The sequence below is a fragment of the Filicampus tigris genome, chromosome 9, assembly GCF_054856515.1.
Source record: "Filicampus tigris isolate MCC_2025a chromosome 9, RoL_Ftig_1.0, whole genome shotgun sequence".
In the NCBI taxonomy this organism is placed as follows: Eukaryota; Metazoa; Chordata; class Actinopteri; order Syngnathiformes; family Syngnathidae; genus Filicampus; species Filicampus tigris.
Genome location: NC_141225.1, coordinates 3,415,479 through 3,432,760, shown reverse-complemented (window position 1 = coordinate 3,432,760; position 17,282 = coordinate 3,415,479). Strand labels below are relative to the sequence as shown.

The window sequence follows — 17,282 nt, the reverse complement described above, 5'->3', positions numbered from 1 at the left end:
ACACAAAGTCACAAATGATTATTTTAAATGTAGCCATTTTATCTCATTTACTTATTCACAACAACTATTTGCTGCTTGTACTCTAATGCATAATCGAGAATTAAAGCTGTAGAAAGACGTTTTACTCAGAACAACTACAGTGATCTGTAAGATATGCAATACGAGGATAGGAGTTACTAAAATATCTTTTTAAATGTTGATTGATGATTTACCAGAGCTGGGCATTCCGCCTAGCCGACAGACCGGTCCATCTATCCGCATAAGACGGACACCCATTTTGCTGGCGATAAACAATAAATGGGAAACTTAAAAGAAAAAAAAACGATGTGGATTAAGCATAAGCGTAAGTGGCTCTTCGCCCATCTATGTCGTCAGCTGTCACCTGACATTAATGATTATTGTTTTGCAGGTACGTTTGCTGCCTGATTCATGTATTTTACATCAGGCATGTTTTTGGTCAGCTAATGGGTCCTAATAGCATGCCGCGCTAGTGCTATTTTCAGACGTGATATTTCATCATGACCCGGAAGAGGTTCAAGGGTCAACAAAGAAGCGCGCTCGCAGACGGCTCCTGTTATTACTGCTTATTTTCTGCCCGTGTCATCTCAGGAAAAAACATGCCAAGTAGAAACAGGTGCTATGGAACTTGCAGGAACGACTCCAGACACTATGACCGCCAGATATGAAGGATGTATTAATTATTCGTTTCCTGAAGCCAAAAACTCAGAGGGATAAATGTGACTGATAGGTCAATTTGTGCGGAAGACCAGTTTAACGGCAGCAAGGTGAAGAATTTTACAAACATTTCGTTGGGGGCCATATGGTGTTACAGATGACAATCCCGACTACTTGAAGAGGGGAGAGCAAATCGAAGAGGATAGCCATTTCAATTTTCAATTCTTTTTTGCTTGGCGTTTGGCCCTACTCCTCCTCCTGATGACAATGAATGACGAATAAAAATGTAAAGCCAGGTTGTTTTGTACTACTGAGGTGCTCCAGTGAACTGCCCAATATTCCCTAGCTCTGCGCAACAGTGCACAATCTGTTCGATTATGACATGTTTTTGTTTTGGGGTGTTTTTGGGAGGGGGTGTGGTCGATGGAAGCACTAGCGTAAGTCATACCTGTCAAGTTAATATTATCAGTGCGGGGGGCGGCAAATTTTTAAAAAATGGCTGGACTATGCATGGCCGGAAGTGTATTTTATTCCGGCCCACGAATCGGCCCTCATGCGTTTGACGTGGTCACAGGGCGGCCAAATTTAATCTCAGTTTATTGAGTGAAAGGCTTCTTTTTAGGCTTCTTTCTATTCCTGCGTCAGCGCGAGCGACAACTGCCGCATTGATTGACGTGCCCGACGCATTGTGCTGTTGGCGACAGGTCTGCAACACATGCCACGCACCCATCAGGAATTGTTGCTGCTCTGATCGGTCCATTATGTCACATGTTGCGATGACATACAGTTTCCCACACGGAGAGGAGAGAGAGGATGCAGCACGCAGCTCGTTGCTGCTGCAAAAGCAAACTAGTTTGGCAATAAAATTAAATGCATCTAGTCATCTCGGTCCCGTTATGGTTGTAGCAGGTACGATATCCATTGTTGTCGCTGTCTTTTTGAAGCGACGCCCCCCGACTTGGAACTTAACGGTTTCAAAACAACTTGTGTCCGGGAGTATATTAAAGCTGCGCGCAGCACTCAAGTATGACGCTGTCACATCAAGGTGGAGTTCATGCACTTCTTCTGGCGTCTTCTACTTCCGGAAATATGCCGTAGAAAACCTGCTGTGTGCAGTGGTTTGCTGGTATGCTTTTATTTTGAAGGCCGTGAACGAAGGGAAGTGTGGAAAATAAATAACTTGTAGAATGAGACTTCTGGCCGTCTGTTGGACCCAAATAATTATACAATACCACAAAACCAAACCCGGGGCTCGCAATGGAAGTAAGCACACGCAGTTGGGTGAGTAGTAAAGTACTACTGTGTACTACTGTGTCCACAGCGGGTTCGAATATTAAATTAGCCTGCTAATGATCCTTAAAAAGCTCCTGCCGTTAGCATATCTCCCGCGGAGGCGTCAATCACGGACCCGGGTGTGGCAGAACGGGGCGGGGGCCGACAATGTATATGAATATGGCCGGAGGGTCGTGGCCGGAAGGGTACCCAGGTCAAGGGTTGAGGGTCGCGGCCGGACCGGCAAAAAAGGGTCATGTGCCCAGCTCTGGCGATTACTCTTTGGTCCGGCCCGACAAAATGGCAGATAGGTGGAAGGGTACCCCGGCTGTAGCCGATAAACGGTCCGCAATTTGTTTGTGAAATGCCCAGCTCTGTGAGTTACCGATAATTACTCATACGTCCCAACTACCTTAAAAAGTGAAAATTAACTGTATTCGATGTGACATGTGACACATAAGAACTGGTAAAGGTTTGTGTTGCTTTGATTAAAGTGGTATGCAATTGGCAATGATGAGACGTGTGTGTCGGGGATGTACAAAGTAAATAACTCTCATTAAATACAACCTCAATTGTGGTGGGAATGTTGACATACAACTCATCGTGGCATGGATGTAATGAATTGGGGCTTTTAATTATTGATTTCAACCATTCACGTACAGGTATGTTCATTTGACAACAATTTGGTGCAGTTTGAAACCATACCTGTCAACCCCAGGCTGTGCTGCATCTTACACAGTATATATATTTATATATATATATATACTGTGCTGCATATATATATATAATTATATATATATATATAATCTTACACAGTATTTTTCGCTCAGCGGGAGAGGTGGGGAAAACTGAACGGATATTGATTAATAGAATCTTAAACAGTGTATATCGCTCAACGGGGGGGTTAATTTGTTCGTGAAAGTCGGCCGAAGTTTGCAGTCGGAGTCGACATTTCTATTTGCATTTGGGTGTATTATCAAAAGAACAAAAACAGGTCAGATCAGCTTTTTGTTTCCAGGTTGTGTACATCTACATCGGATACATAAGTAGAAAGTATTGGGAAAAGAAGGAACACTTAAACTACTATAAACCATTCACTTTGTTCCCCGGAAACTATATTTCCATTGTTGTTGGCAGCAATTTGGGTCATTATCATTAGCTGACTACACGATGGGGACCTGACTATCTGCAAATTATCTTAAAATACGACTACAGTGATTGAGCTTTGAATGCCAATTCCGCACGTCGAAAGTTTCACAGACATAAAACGCCAATCGTCATAGAGTAACGATAGATGGACCAATTTAAAGAGACAGGCGTGACTGCAAATGTCTCGTAGCGTAATATAGTGGGCCGGCTTGCTTCCTGTCAACAAGAAGATATACTAAAACAGTAAAACAATAACAGCTAAAACCACTACGAGTTGCACAAGAAAATCGACGTTAATGCAACCGGTTTAGACCTGTGTTTTGTACTCACCCAATCCGGAAAAGATGGCGCTTGCAGTTGCATTGTGGGGAATGTAGTTACAATCGTGCAGCTTCGCTTTAAAAGTGTTGTCATTGTATATTTAAAGGACTCCAAGTTCCGTCAGGAAATGTAAAGTGACATATTCGATGTGTCACAACAGACATACGTAAGGAGGTGTAACTCTTGCAAGCGACCCAAGAAAAATATCTTGCAAGCGACTGGAGTGTTCATTTCTTATTTGACGTATCGCGTTGCATATCTAATCTCATAGACCGCGGCCTTGCTTTGACAGTGGTGCAAATTCTGCGCATCTCGTTTGTCTTTTTTTTTCAAATGTCATGAGCGGTTTGCATAGCTGCACATACTGCATAAAATCGAATGCTAGGGAAAGACACCAACCATTCATTTATCTGAACTAATATTATTTTTAAATTATGATTGACACGCTGCTTTTCAGACTGGGTGCCAGCTTTGGAAAGTCAAATCTCCAAGCAGTGTAATCTATAATAAAACACATCAAAAACATCTTTATTCTATGGCTTTTGACTATGCATAAGACTACATTCTCTTAGTGTTTTATAGTGCTGTATTTGTTATTGATTTAATATACTAAATGTCTGTTGTTGTGTGGCTGATTTTTACTCCATATGCAGCATGTTGCATGCAACAATGGTTGTTTTAAAGTTCCAAACAAAATTACTTGATTTGTGAGCAGTCATTTTTACCTGAATGCCTAAAAAGGCGCACCCAAAGTAAATTTGAAGCTGTACTTGAACCATTTGGAGTATCAGCATAGTTTTGGTCTCTTTTGAAGATAACACTTTGATTTTTCCCCTCAACTGTCAGAATCTGTTAAAGTGCTACTGGCGCTGAATTATGGAAGTTTGAATACACAAAACAAGACGGATGTTATGTGGTGGACTGGATAACACAACAGGATCACAGCTTGAAGGCTTCCCCAAGTCCATTTCAAATTTGACAATAATACTACAGGAAATGAGCATTTTACACATGTTTTCCTAAGGAGAGGTCCAGGCGATCCAAAAGTGTGCCATTTGGGTGACCCTTCACATACTAAGGGGAAAAGGCTGCTATTCTGGAATGCTACGACATACAAAAATGAAAAATGATCATGAGTTCTAATGAAAAGTAAGACTTGAGGCTATCTTATCCTAAATCCAGATTCAGTCCAAATATTACTGAAAGTGTAACAGAAGCATACACACGCGTTTTCTATAAACACACATTTGTGCATAGATAGAGTACAACAAGTCTTTTGGTGTAAAGTGTCATATGGTGGCGGTGGTGTGGTAGGAATTGATGTAGTAAAGAACGCCATATCAAATGATGCAACGAGGGGCTTGATAATGGATTATAGCCTAAGCTCTGGTCATTAATGACCAGTTAACCTCCCAAATTTGAAGGATAGAATTCGCCAAAATAAATCTGAAGTCATGAACCAGAACTGAAATTAATAATATGCACAGTTACACAAACCCAAAGCATAAGAAAACATAATTAACCCACTGATAATTCTAATACGATGAATATAATAGCTGATTATGAATATGTCATATATATTGTGCTCAGCTCACAAGATGCTCATTATTACTGTATACTACACTGCCATTTCATGGTTTAAGATAAAAAATTGTAATAAAACATCCATCCATCTATACCGCTTCTCATCACAAGGGTCGCAGGTGTGCTGGAGCCTATCTCAGCTGTCTTCGGGCAGTAGGCGGGGGACACTCTGAATTGGTTGCCAGCCAATCGCAGGGCACACAGAGACAAACAAACATCCGCACTCACAATCACACCTAGGGGCAATTTAGAGTGTCCAATCAACTTACCATGCACGTTTTTGGAATGTGGGAGGAAACCGGAGCACCCGGAGAAAACCCACGCAGGCACGGGGAGAACATGCAAACTCCTGTAATAAAACAATGCTCATAAAAGTTATGGTTTCAGTGTGAAATGCTTTGAAATAGTGTGGTTTCAATATTATAACAGTGTTTCTTGGCATTAGACCCTGTAATGCAATAAGTGTTATAAGAATGGATGATGTACTTGCATAAGAGTTATAGTTTCAGTGTTCATTGCTGGGTGGTAGCCTGGTTTCAGTATCATGTTGTCAAATACCATGTTGCTCTTCAGTGTTGGACATTGTAATGCAACAGAGTCCCCGTGAATAAATGTTGAGTTCATATGATGAACTAATTGCGTATTACAACAAGTTTGCTTTGCTCAAATATAATCAGAAACTGCTTTTCTTAAACTCATGCCCATGTATAATATGATTCTCACCATATTTTGTATGGACATCGGGGACAGTGTCTCTGGATTGGCAGATCGGGGTGGTAATCCCCCTTTTTAAGAAGGGGGATCCGAGGGTGTGTTCCAACTACCGAGGGATCACACTCCTCAGCCTCCCTATTAACCAGTGAACACTAACTTTGGGTGATTTGACCCACACAATCATTTTATGTGATATTTTTAATTGGTAAATTAAAGAAGACAGCTTCCAATTTGGCATACCGTGTTGTACTTTTACATACATTGATGAAAACTGTATTTTATCCTGGATATAATATCGGTTTAAATGTACCCGACGTTAGTGATGGTGTTAACAATTTTAACGTGTTCTAGGGTTAAGGTCTGTTCAGGGGTGCTAGAGAGAAGGCTCTATCAGGAGGTTGAATCTCAAATTCACGAGGAGCATTGTGGTTTTCATCCCGGCCATGCAGGAGTGGACTAGCTCTACACCCTCAGCAGGGTTCTTGAGGGTGCATGGGAGACTAATCTACATGTGTTTTGTGGACTTGGAGAAGGTGTTTGACCGTGTTCCTTCGGGAGTTCTGTGGGGGATGCTTCAGAAGTACGGGGTACAGAACCCCCAAATACAGGCTGTTCGGTCCCTGTACCACCGATGCCGGAGTTTGGTTCCTATTGCCGTAGTAAGTTGCACTCCTTTCCAGTGAGGTTGCCTCCTAGACGCCTCCCTGGTGAGGTGTTCCAAGCATGTCCCACCAGCAGGAGGACGATCCACGACACACGAGTCAGCCTGTCTCCTCGTTGGCCTGGGAACGCCCGAGAGTACGAATACAAGAGTTGGAAGAAGTGGCTGGGGAGAAGGAAGTCTGAGCTTCCCTGCTAAAGCTGCTGCCCTGTGATCCGACCCTGGATCAGCGGTTGAAAATGGATGGATAGATGTTTGCGTGATTATTTTTTTGCAGATGCAGATGTCTAATACAGGCCTATGGCAGACTTATTCTGTGTATATCTTACAAAATATTTTGATCGCATGTATTTGTAGTAAAACCCTGTGACTTGAGAAAATTTGCTCTTTTTTTTTTACACTTTTTCAGAATACAAATGAAAGTAGAAAGACTGCTGCTCTGTGCGGTGTGCCTTTATACTTCAAAGAAAATCCATCCAACGTTCTTCGACTCTGTGATGTGAGTGCAATGAATTTTATATAAATTATCTTATTGCATGATATGACTGGGAATTTTCTGCTCACCTAAAAATGTGAGATTCAGGACGTCCTGTCCAATTCATTTCTAATGGAGATTAGCATTATCTACCTGGGACCCACTATTCACTGTCACTAGAAATCCCTATGAAATTATATTATTCAAACAAGTCCACGCTAAAAGGGCGGGAAGTCACAAATCTCCCGTTTAGCTTGGTGGAACTAGTGTAGCTAGAGCATACACCAAGCCAATTAAAGTAGGGCCGCACAATTAATTGGATATTTAAATTAAACATGATTTGCAACAATTACAAAACTTTGCTAAAATGTTATTGAAAGTAGTTTGTGAGTTCTATAGTAAACTGCAGAATGTTTGTGAAATAAACACTATTTTGCGCTGTACTATTAATCCAGGAATGTTGTCATATTCTGTATTGCACATATGGATATTAAGTTCTTGAGCAAAAACATAATGAATATTCGCTTGAAAAATCAGTTACACCAAAAACTATTTTGGTACAATCCAAAATATGTAGCTTAAAAACATGCAAAAGTTCATATTTTTTGTCCCAATTCCTGGGACTTCCATTTTTAACCTTGTTTTGGTCCTAACTTATTTATTTATTTGCTGAGGATTCAGACTTAATTTGAATGAAACTAATTGTGTTGAAACACCTGAATAAAATATGGCTTCAAATATTGTGCAGCCATATCACTAATTGATGTTTTCAACTGATTAAGACCTGGTGTTTAGTGTGCTTTTTAATCGTTAAGCATAGTGCAAAAATAGTTACCAAACTGACTTGTCATATACTGCACATGTTATACTGGGCCATATTTAAGAAAAGATGTGACTGGAAAACCTGCATTTTTTAAAATAGAGTCTAAAGAGTTTTTCAATATCTACTCTTTGGGAAAAAAATCATCATGCAAGTCAGTCTTATTTATTTTATTTACACAACCACAAGAGTTGCATCACAGGGCTGCACAAAAAATTGTTTGGATGCTTGAGACACTAGATTATTAAACACTTCTCAGAATAATGTGTGCATGTTATTATATTATCACATACATGAAAACAAGACTTCGATTAGGACCCACTTAATGTTTGAAAAGTTATTGATGCAGGTTTTCTAAACTATAACACTTACAGTATGCACTTATATTTTTCTTAAGGCCCATGCAAATGATCTGAATGAAGTATTGAAGGGAAGACAACTTGGACTACTGATTGTCTACGAGGAGGAGCGGAATGCTGTCCCACACCAAGTCTTTAATGTTGCTGTTGTGGTCACTTGAATTATTGTAGTTCATCGAGAGAAAAGTGAGACGTGTGGTGTGGCAATGCTGATTGATGGGTGTCATCTATGTTTAATGAAAATTAGACCAAAATAGGCCTCTGCTAGAATACATGGGCTGTGCGACAAAATATTGAGGTACAAAATGTAAATGCATAAATGCCTAATGTTAAACAATTTCATTTAATGCTCTGTGTTCTGAGCCATGTAAAGTGTTTTATGGCGGGTCTTGTTAAATATAGAATTTCTCCCTTTAGGGAAGTTACAAGTTAAAGAAATTAAATATTTTTAATATACTGTATTAGTGATGTGGTTCTCCCTAGGCCTGGGTACTGTGAAATGTTACATACAGTATTTATCAATATCGAGAAGAAAAAAAAAAAGGTATACCAAGTTCTGATGTCTTGAGCCATGAAACAGCACTAGAAAGTTACTTGCTCATTCAAATCTGTGAAGAAATGAAATGAAAATGTAATTTTTGTGTAATAAATGAACATTAGTTTTAAAGTATCGTTAAAGTGATGCTATCGGCAAAAAAGTATTGTTCGATGGTAATGGTATTAGGAAAAACAAAATACATGCTTTAGTTTACCCCACAACATTTAATGTGTCTTTAAATTGAACATCTAAACTGTCATATGAGCTTGATGAAATTAATAGGTGAGGTTTGCACTATTCAACTGAGTATTTTGACTGTCGTATTATATTATTATTATTGATTGTAGTATTTTGACTAACCCTGTGTTACTTGAACAATTTGTATCAGATAAAAGTTGTTTTAAATAAGTATTAGATCTATTCTGAAGTAATTGCATCTGCCATGTTTTTTCATGCATTGGGGGTTTCACCTGGAATTACAAGCATACTTTATTTTAACTTATGTAGTTACGTTTAGTTTTTGCCATAACCAGGTATGTTTTGATAACGTATAGCTGTAGGTAGTGCAAGTATAAGGACAAGTAGAATTAAGTCCTAGTGACAAATACAGGCAGTCCTCATATTACGACGTACGCGATCTACGACATTTCAATTTTACGATGCCCGTGCCTCCTCCACCTCCATTTTGTCCCCAGCAACATAGTGACTACGTTTACATGCAGTCAATATTCAGGTTAAAATCAAAATTCAGATTTCTGAAACATTCAGAATATCACGTTTACATGTTTGAGCGGACAGGGTTGCTCCAGCATTTGAATAACACACGGTGTACGCCGGCGAACGGTGTCATGAGTCAAATAAACGTCATTTCCGCTTGTTACTTTCAACAGTCAATAAAACACTTGATATTCATGTCACTCATGAATGAAGCAGCTGGTTTCCTCCTCACTCCAAAAGTGTACTTTTATGCTCCGTCTCTGAGCTTGTTTACCTTTGGTAGGGTATTTACGGTGCTTGCCAATCCCCGCACTTCCGCATACAAACACTTCCTGTACTACAAAGACCAGTACTGTATTCCTTGCGGTTGTGCATAGGCAGAGTGTCTCGATCGTGTCTGTGCGCGCCGGCAGTATCTTTGCCTTTTTCGCCCTCCTCTCGTCCTTCTCCATCCACTTCTCAGCAGTAATGCTAAGTACAGCATCTTCTGTTTTTATTTTAATGTTTTTTCGTTTTTTTTATACAAAGTATTTTGACGTAAATGTCAGGTTCACACCAAGTGAGACATTAGTAAACAACGCACACAATGAGGAATGAAGACACTTGACACAAATATTGTCTTTTTTCTTGCAAGGAGAGCGCAGGGAAGTATACTATTACAGTTCCTAAAACCGTCTGCCCTGCTCCTGCGCCTCCTCTCTTTTTATTTTTCTTAGGAGTCCCTGATTACAAAGGTGTTACAGCTCTAAGGGAAAGGGGAGCGAAAACAGCTGGAACACTCTGAACTTGTTTTGTCTATGTATGTGTGTGGGGGGGGTGTGTGCGTGTGTGTGTGTGTGCCATTAACATACATATGTGGAAGCAAAGCACATCAAGCAAGTCGGGCCTAGATATAAGCTAAACCCACAAGCTAATAAAGCTAACAAGCCCAATAATAAGAATCCAACACATGAATCATAATATACATTATTATCCTTACATTCCCCCCTGTTTATATATAATATAACACTGAACCTACAAAGCTAATAAAGCTAACAAGCTTAATTATGAAAAATCTAACACATGAATCATAATATAAATCATTATTTGTATGGTCAATTTCGACTTTAACGGTGAAATATGACATACGCGAAAATTCAGGTTACATCGCCAGTGTAGGATCGGAACTCTTTCATAAAATGAGGACCCCCTGTATGTCATTTCACTTAAATGAAGGGCATTAGTTAAAAATGTATCCAACATAACTTGCTCGGCCGTCTGAGGCCAAAGTGTTGTTTTCTCCTAAAAGTATGTTGTTAAAGTATTTTAACTTATTTGGATGCGTTTAAAAAACATACACACTGGCATTAAGGCCTTGTCTACATGTAGCCGGGCTTTTAAAAAAAAAAATATCCCCCCCTCCTGTTTAGGAATACGCATCCAAAAAATACATCTACACTAAACACGGGAAGTGCGTTTTCAGACACATTTACAAGCATACCAGACGTACCAGAGATATCTGGCGGTCAAGAGCCGACCTTGTCGTAAGGCATCTTTGCCTGTACTCTTCAATGAGAATCAGTAGTTGGTTGCAAACAAATAAGGAAGCAAAACGTACTTTAAGAATGGCTATAACCACCGCAGCTCGGCGGACATCCGTGTTATCTCTCTTGAAAAAAAAAGGCGCATAAGTGACGTCAGAGCATTTTTGTTGCATAGTGACGACGTAAATCTCCGGTTCCGACTGTCCACAGCCAGTATTTCAACACAATTATGAAAGTAAAGTTTTTTTGGATGGGTGATCACACAATTATCCATAGAGATGGACAGGTAAAGCATGAAGTGTTGAGGCTTTCCTTAAATTGTACCGAAGCAGATTCAGAACGTTGGTGCTTTGGTGAAGCCAACATGAGGGACATCTAGTGGACAAAAGAAGTCAAGATAAGATAAGATAAGATAAGATAAGATAAGATGAGAAGGCCTTTATTGATCCCACAGTGGGGAATTTTGCTGTTACAGCAGCAAAGATATAGATCACATAGAGACAGCAGCATAATGTAGACTTTAATGTATAACATCAACGGCAAACATTCAGAATCAAACCTATGTAAATATAGGCAGTATGTGTATATACACATGTATATACACACAAACATACATCTACATGTAAAGTATGAAGAAACACTCATTTTAGCCTGTACATAGTACAGAGGAAAAATACTCTAAGTAAGTGACAGAGCTGCAGTGCTGCAGTGAAATATAAGGAACAGCATTTGATAAAAATAAAACTAGACTAACAGTAGTGGGAAATGTTGAGTATTGCACGATATAAGCTCAGGTGCAGAACTTAAAGAGTCTGACAGCAGCGGGCAAGAAGGAGCGGCGGAATCTCTCCTTTGCACACCGAGGGTGTAACAGTCTGTCACTGAAGGAGCTGTGGAGTGCTGTTAGGGTGCCCTGGAGGGGGTGGGCCGGGTTGTCCAGCATTTGTGAAAGCTTGGCCATCATCCTCCTGTCCCCCACTGAGTCCACAGAGTCTCAGTCCAGCCGCTTCTTGTCAAGGGGCGAGACGCCACCTGCCTAGGTGACCACTCCCTGGAAAATGACCGATGCAACCACCGAGTCATTAACGTTCCTGAGGAGTGTCCCCTGAACCCCAAAAGACCTCAGTCTCCTGAGTAGGAAGAGTCTGCTCTGACTTCCTCCAAAATTGTCAAAGAAACCAGCTCAAAGGAATCGAACACTGCTGAACAAGGAACTTGGACAGAGAGGTCTAATGTGGCATTCGAAACAAGAGCCCTAGCTGTAGCACCCTTGTCAATGAAAAACTGCATGAATCTATCGCACATTTCAGGGGACGAGTCTGTGCAAGTCGGTTGACGGGGTTTGATTACAGAGTCAATTGTTTTAAATAGAGCACGTGGATTTCGGCAATTTGCCTGAATCAGACATGACAAGTGGTCTCTCTTGTCCTCTTTCACCTTTCTCTGGTAATGATGCCATTAGTACTTTAAGATTTGATAAGAGACCTGCAGCCTGTCTTTTTTCCATCTGCGTTCAGCTCTGCGGCATTCCTGTTTAGCTCTGCGAGTGCTCTCATTAAACCATGGCTGCAGTTTAATTTTTTGCCGCATAATTTTTAATGGAGCCATGGAGTCCAAAATATTAAGGCAAGATGAATGGAACCAAGTGCTGTGCTCCTCTGTGTTTGAAGAGGGAACACAAAGCTGCTCAAAGGCTTCAGAGAATGACTAGCAGTGAGGTGGTTGAAAATCCGGGCCTTGCGCTCGCTAGCATTAGCTCTGACAGCACTGGAAAACATTACATCAAAGAGCACAGTGATATGATCAGAAAGCACATTGTCCAAAACTTTCAAATTTGAGACCGATAGACCATTAGAAACGACAAGGTCTAAAGTATGTCCTTGTTTGGGAGTGGAGCCAGCCACGCACTGCACCAAATTGAAAGAGTCAATGAGTCTTAAAAAGTCCTTTGCCTGTGTTTTTTCAGGACAGCACACGTGAATATTAAAGTCCCCCATGAACAGGATGCGATCATATCGCAGCATGATTTCGGCAAGATTTGAAAAGTCATTCAGAAACTCCTTGCTGTATTTGGGAGGACTGTATATGACAGCGCAGAGAACAGGGACGGCACTGGCAACTTCAAAAAAAGTGCCCTCAAAGCTGCTGAATGCTGTGGCGAATATACACTGTTTACATTTAAATTTGTTTTTAAAAACAGTCGCCGTTCCTCCACCACGGCCTGAAGTTCTTGCCGCATCCAAGTAAGAGCATGCAGGTGGTAATAGTTCAAGCATCGCACTGCACTCACCGGCGCCAGTCCAAGTCTGCGTCAGGCAGAGGAAATCCAAGTTGTTGGAAAGAATAGCTCCTTCAGGATAAACGATTTGTTCGTCAATGACCGGGCGTTCTACAATGCTATCCTTGTGGGAGCATCAGCAGCAGCAGGTGCCCGTCACCTCCGATTGGCGGGCCCTGGGAAGCTTCTTGAGAAGTTGGCGATTCACACCACGTCAGATGGCGCGAGGTAGGCGGCGGCACAGTCGGAATTCCTCGGCGCAGCCAACGACGGGTATCAGGCAGCCAGCAGCGGGGTACCGAGCGAGGCACAGTGGTGGAGTACGTCCGTGCGTCCGGGAGCAAGCAGGGGACGAAGAGTGCACCTGCACCCTTTTCAGCCTTGTTAGCTTGCCACCACGTTTACCTCGGCGCCGTTTTCGGTGGTAGCGCTGGGAGATGGAAGAGGTCCGCCGCGATGTCAACGGGCAACGTCTCTTTCCAGTCGCGATCACACGCACCCGAATGTCCAACGCCGCGTCGCAAGTCCAATAAAGTTTGCCGATCATACACAAACAGAGCGTTTGTGAATGAAGCACCAATCAGCCAAAACAGTCAAATGAACCGAATTACCAAGACCAAAACAGTCAAATGAACCGAATTATCAAGAGGGTCGCCGAACACACAGGCACACCTTTTGCCATCTTGACAAAAAAACAAAAACAAAAAAAAAAAACCTCTTAACTCTGCATCACCTCGGCTGATCATTTCCTTCATGCAGGTTTTATAGTGGTTGTAGTAGTGGATGTTGGATTGCAGCTCCCTCTTCAGACACTTGAGGTAGTGGTGGCAAGCCTCTTGTTGTTTGGAAGAGATGGTGGAGCACCATTCTTGATAGGTAAAGGCATCTTCAAGTGTATATCTTTCTGTATAATGTTTTTGCTGAGTAACTGTATGAAGTTAACATCTTCTTGAGACACATACTTCTCCTCGTAGGCTCTCTCATTGAAGTCTAGCTCAAGGGCTTTCAGTACGTCCATGACTGGTGGGGTTGGGATTTCTTTTAGTGCAACTTTGTGGACGTAGCTCTGACTTTCTTGCCTGTCCATATGTGGATTGGATGGACCTATAATGCTCCAACCGAGCTCGGTCCACTGAGCAAACTGTTTATCCCCTCCGCCCACGACAGATTCAATTGGGGGCAGTGCCGCTGGACAGTTTGATCCAATTAGCAGTCCTACCTCACAGTTTTGGAGTGTCGGCATCTGATTTGTCAGATGCTGTAAGTGAGACCATTGTTATGCTGTCTTTTTTGTGGGAATATATGACTTATCCACTGGAATAAAGCTGCGGGTGAAGACCATGTTTATTTGGACAGGTTTTCCGGAAAGAAGTGCTCACTGACACACTTGCTTGGTAGAACGTTGTCAATAGCAGTCATGGTGCTAAGTTTTAGTGTTGTTGGTTGGGGTGACTCTGCATTCAGATTCTCGAGTACATCTTCTAGAATAAAGGTTGCGTCACTCTGCTGGTTGAGTATAGCATAGGTTAGAACTTCTCTCTGAGGCTCTAGTGATGAGGACACCATGACCGGGACTATGTTGGAGGTGGCAGGGACATACTGCATTGAGGCATGAGAGTGCACCTTGTGGACTTTCTGACATGGAGCTTTGTCTGCAGGAGATTAATTGTTCTTTATCTCACCTGCCGTTCCTTGATTTCTCTCTTCATGCAGGCATGTGGGATGTCGCCCATGACAGATGCTGCAGATGTGTCGCCTTTGACAATTTTTGCCGGAATGTCCCCTCTTCAAGCAATCTAAAGCAAAGGTTGTTCTCATGGATGAAGGCTCTTTTGTTTTCTAAGCTCTTTGATGCAAAAGTTGGGCATTTGGCAATGCCATGAGTTTCATCTTTACGAACAGTGCATGGTGGTTTTAACTTAGGCATCTCTTGGGTCTTCTTTATAGTTACCTTTGTCTCTTCGGTGGATTCCTTTATCTGTGTAGTTGTTGTGAGGGCTCTGGTCTTCTTTGGTATTCTCTCCCCTTTGGCTTTTGTATTCATGAAGAAGGGAGTGGTGATAGGGTTACAGACAACCTGGACCTCTTGGTTGAGGAAGTTTGTGGAGTGCACCAGGTCTGGATAGTTGTCAGACTTATACAGCTCCTCCACCACAATTCTGCTCCTTTTACGCACAATCCACTTTGGCAGTTTTTTGAGTAGCTTCTAATTGTCATCACAGTCGTTTAGGATGGATAGTCCTTTGACGTAAGGCAGAGCCTCTGGACAACCCTGTAGAAACTCTGCAAATTCTCTCAGGGAGAATGGATCAGCAGCACTGATCTTTGGCCATTTGGAAAGTTTGTCTCTGAAGGCTTTTTGCACCACAAACGGGTTCCCATACCTTTCGTCCAGGACCTTAAAGACTCCCTGGTACCCACTCTCTGATGTCCTGTAGAAGAACCCTTCCACTGCTTTCATAGGCTCTCCAGAGAGATAGGTTTTCAGGTAAAACATTTTCTTGATTGTAGGTATGGTTTCTGGTCAATGAGTGCCATGAAAGTTGTCTTCTGGTTGACATACTTAACAGGATTGCCATTAAATTGTGTTGGTTCGGGCACAGGTAGGTGGTTTATACTGAGAGAGCTCGCTATTGCCTGAGCTCGGCTAACGGTTTCCACTGGTGAAGACGCTCGAGAGGGTGCTTGTTGAGGTTGGAATGACGTTGCATTTGGGTTTAACGTAAGCCCAGTTTCTAAGTGAGCCGTACTTATTTCAGAATCTCCTTTGTAACCACTTCCAAAGCTTTCGTACGCTTTCACCCGAGCTGCTGCTACTTCGACTTCCTTCTCTGCTTGTATCTGCACTAATTTTGTTTGTTCCTCTTCTAGCCTATTGTGCCTCTCAGCTCGTTTCCGTTCAACTTGAGCTAACCTGGCTGCCTCTTTGACTTTTATGGCTGCCTCTGCTACCTTCCATTCACTTTTTAATCTAATGATTTTTGCTTGTTGAGCCTGGACGTCTTTGGTTGTCTTGGCCTGCTCCCTCTTAGCAGCATGCTCTGCTTCTGCATCTAAATGCTTAACAGAATGAGATGATGAGATGGAACTTGGTTGGCATTTAGATTGATCTGTTATTACAGTCTCTGTCTCTGTATGACAAAAACAGATGCACACTCTTCTTTTCTTAGCGCCATTCTAACCCTTTGTTTCTCTAGCTCCTCATTGTATTTCCCTTCGAGCGGGTTCATTCGCATATCGACAAGGGTGGTTATCTCTTCAGTTAAAGTGTTACAAGCGTCCATCCAGTTCGTGATTGTAGGTGTTGGGGCATGGTTACTCTTCATAGATTCATATTGTTGACATACTTTGTTATGTTTCATATTAATTTCCCTTTGGATATCACCTAGCTCTTCAGGAGAGCATAAGGATTTTAGTGTCGCTCTACTTTATTTCGCTGACTGCTTTCAGGAGTCATATGCCTTAATGAAGGCCTTCTCACGCTTTTGGGTCTCTTGATAAAGTAACTCTCGACCTTTCTCAGTTAGAAAGCTTTGGCGACCGACAGGCCGTTCCTGATGTGCTTCTAGGTTTTGACTCACTGCACTGGTACTGGGCGTCTCCCTTTCAATTGTAGTTTCTGTACTGAGAGATTGGGTTGCTTCTTGTTCATGGAGTGACATATTGTTGTTCTGCCTAGCTTTTTTTATTTATTTATTTGTATTTTTAAATTTTTATTTTATTATTATAATTTTTTATGAGTAACACTATACTGACCAGACAGTTAATCAACAATACACCATACCAATACAATACATAACTCAAGCAGTAGTCAAATGTAAACATAATATTCAAATCTTGAAGTGCTTTGACTGTTTCAAAATAAGGAAATACCTTAAAACATTGACATTGTTCACTTCAAAATATGAACATTAGATATGTGACAACTGTCAAGTAGATTTGTTGAGTCAATACTTGTTTGAGGAGCTCTTAGAAGGACCCATAAATAATGTCTCTCAAACTCAACATTAAGGTGACGTCCTGTCTTCCAAGAGCACATTTGTGGAACTAAAGTTGAACAATGTCACCTGATTGCTGGCTCTTCTGGAAGAGATGACTTCGTTTGGCTGAGACTCAGATGCGGTAAGTTTGCACTGCAGCTGACCCCTTGGTTGAAAAATACGACGTAGTCTCAACTGATGCTCCAGTTACTTTTA

At 41.6% G+C, this 17,282-nt stretch overlaps 1 long non-coding RNA gene across 2 annotated transcripts; it reads left to right on the top strand.

Annotated features, from left to right (window-relative positions):
• Positions 1-1,759: 1,759 nt before the first annotated feature.
• On the top strand, positions 1,760-8,556 carry LOC147141665 (uncharacterized). 2 transcript variants are annotated; one of them, XR_015088218.1, is made up of 3 exons: positions 1,760-1,956; positions 6,786-6,875; positions 8,069-8,556. It is a non-coding gene; the product is annotated as an uncharacterized LOC147141665 (long non-coding RNA). The 2 variants fall into 2 exon arrangements; XR_015088219.1 differs by lacking the exon at positions 1,760-1,956 and adding an exon at positions 2,436-2,609.
• The last annotated feature ends 8,726 nt before the right edge of the window (positions 8,557-17,282 follow it).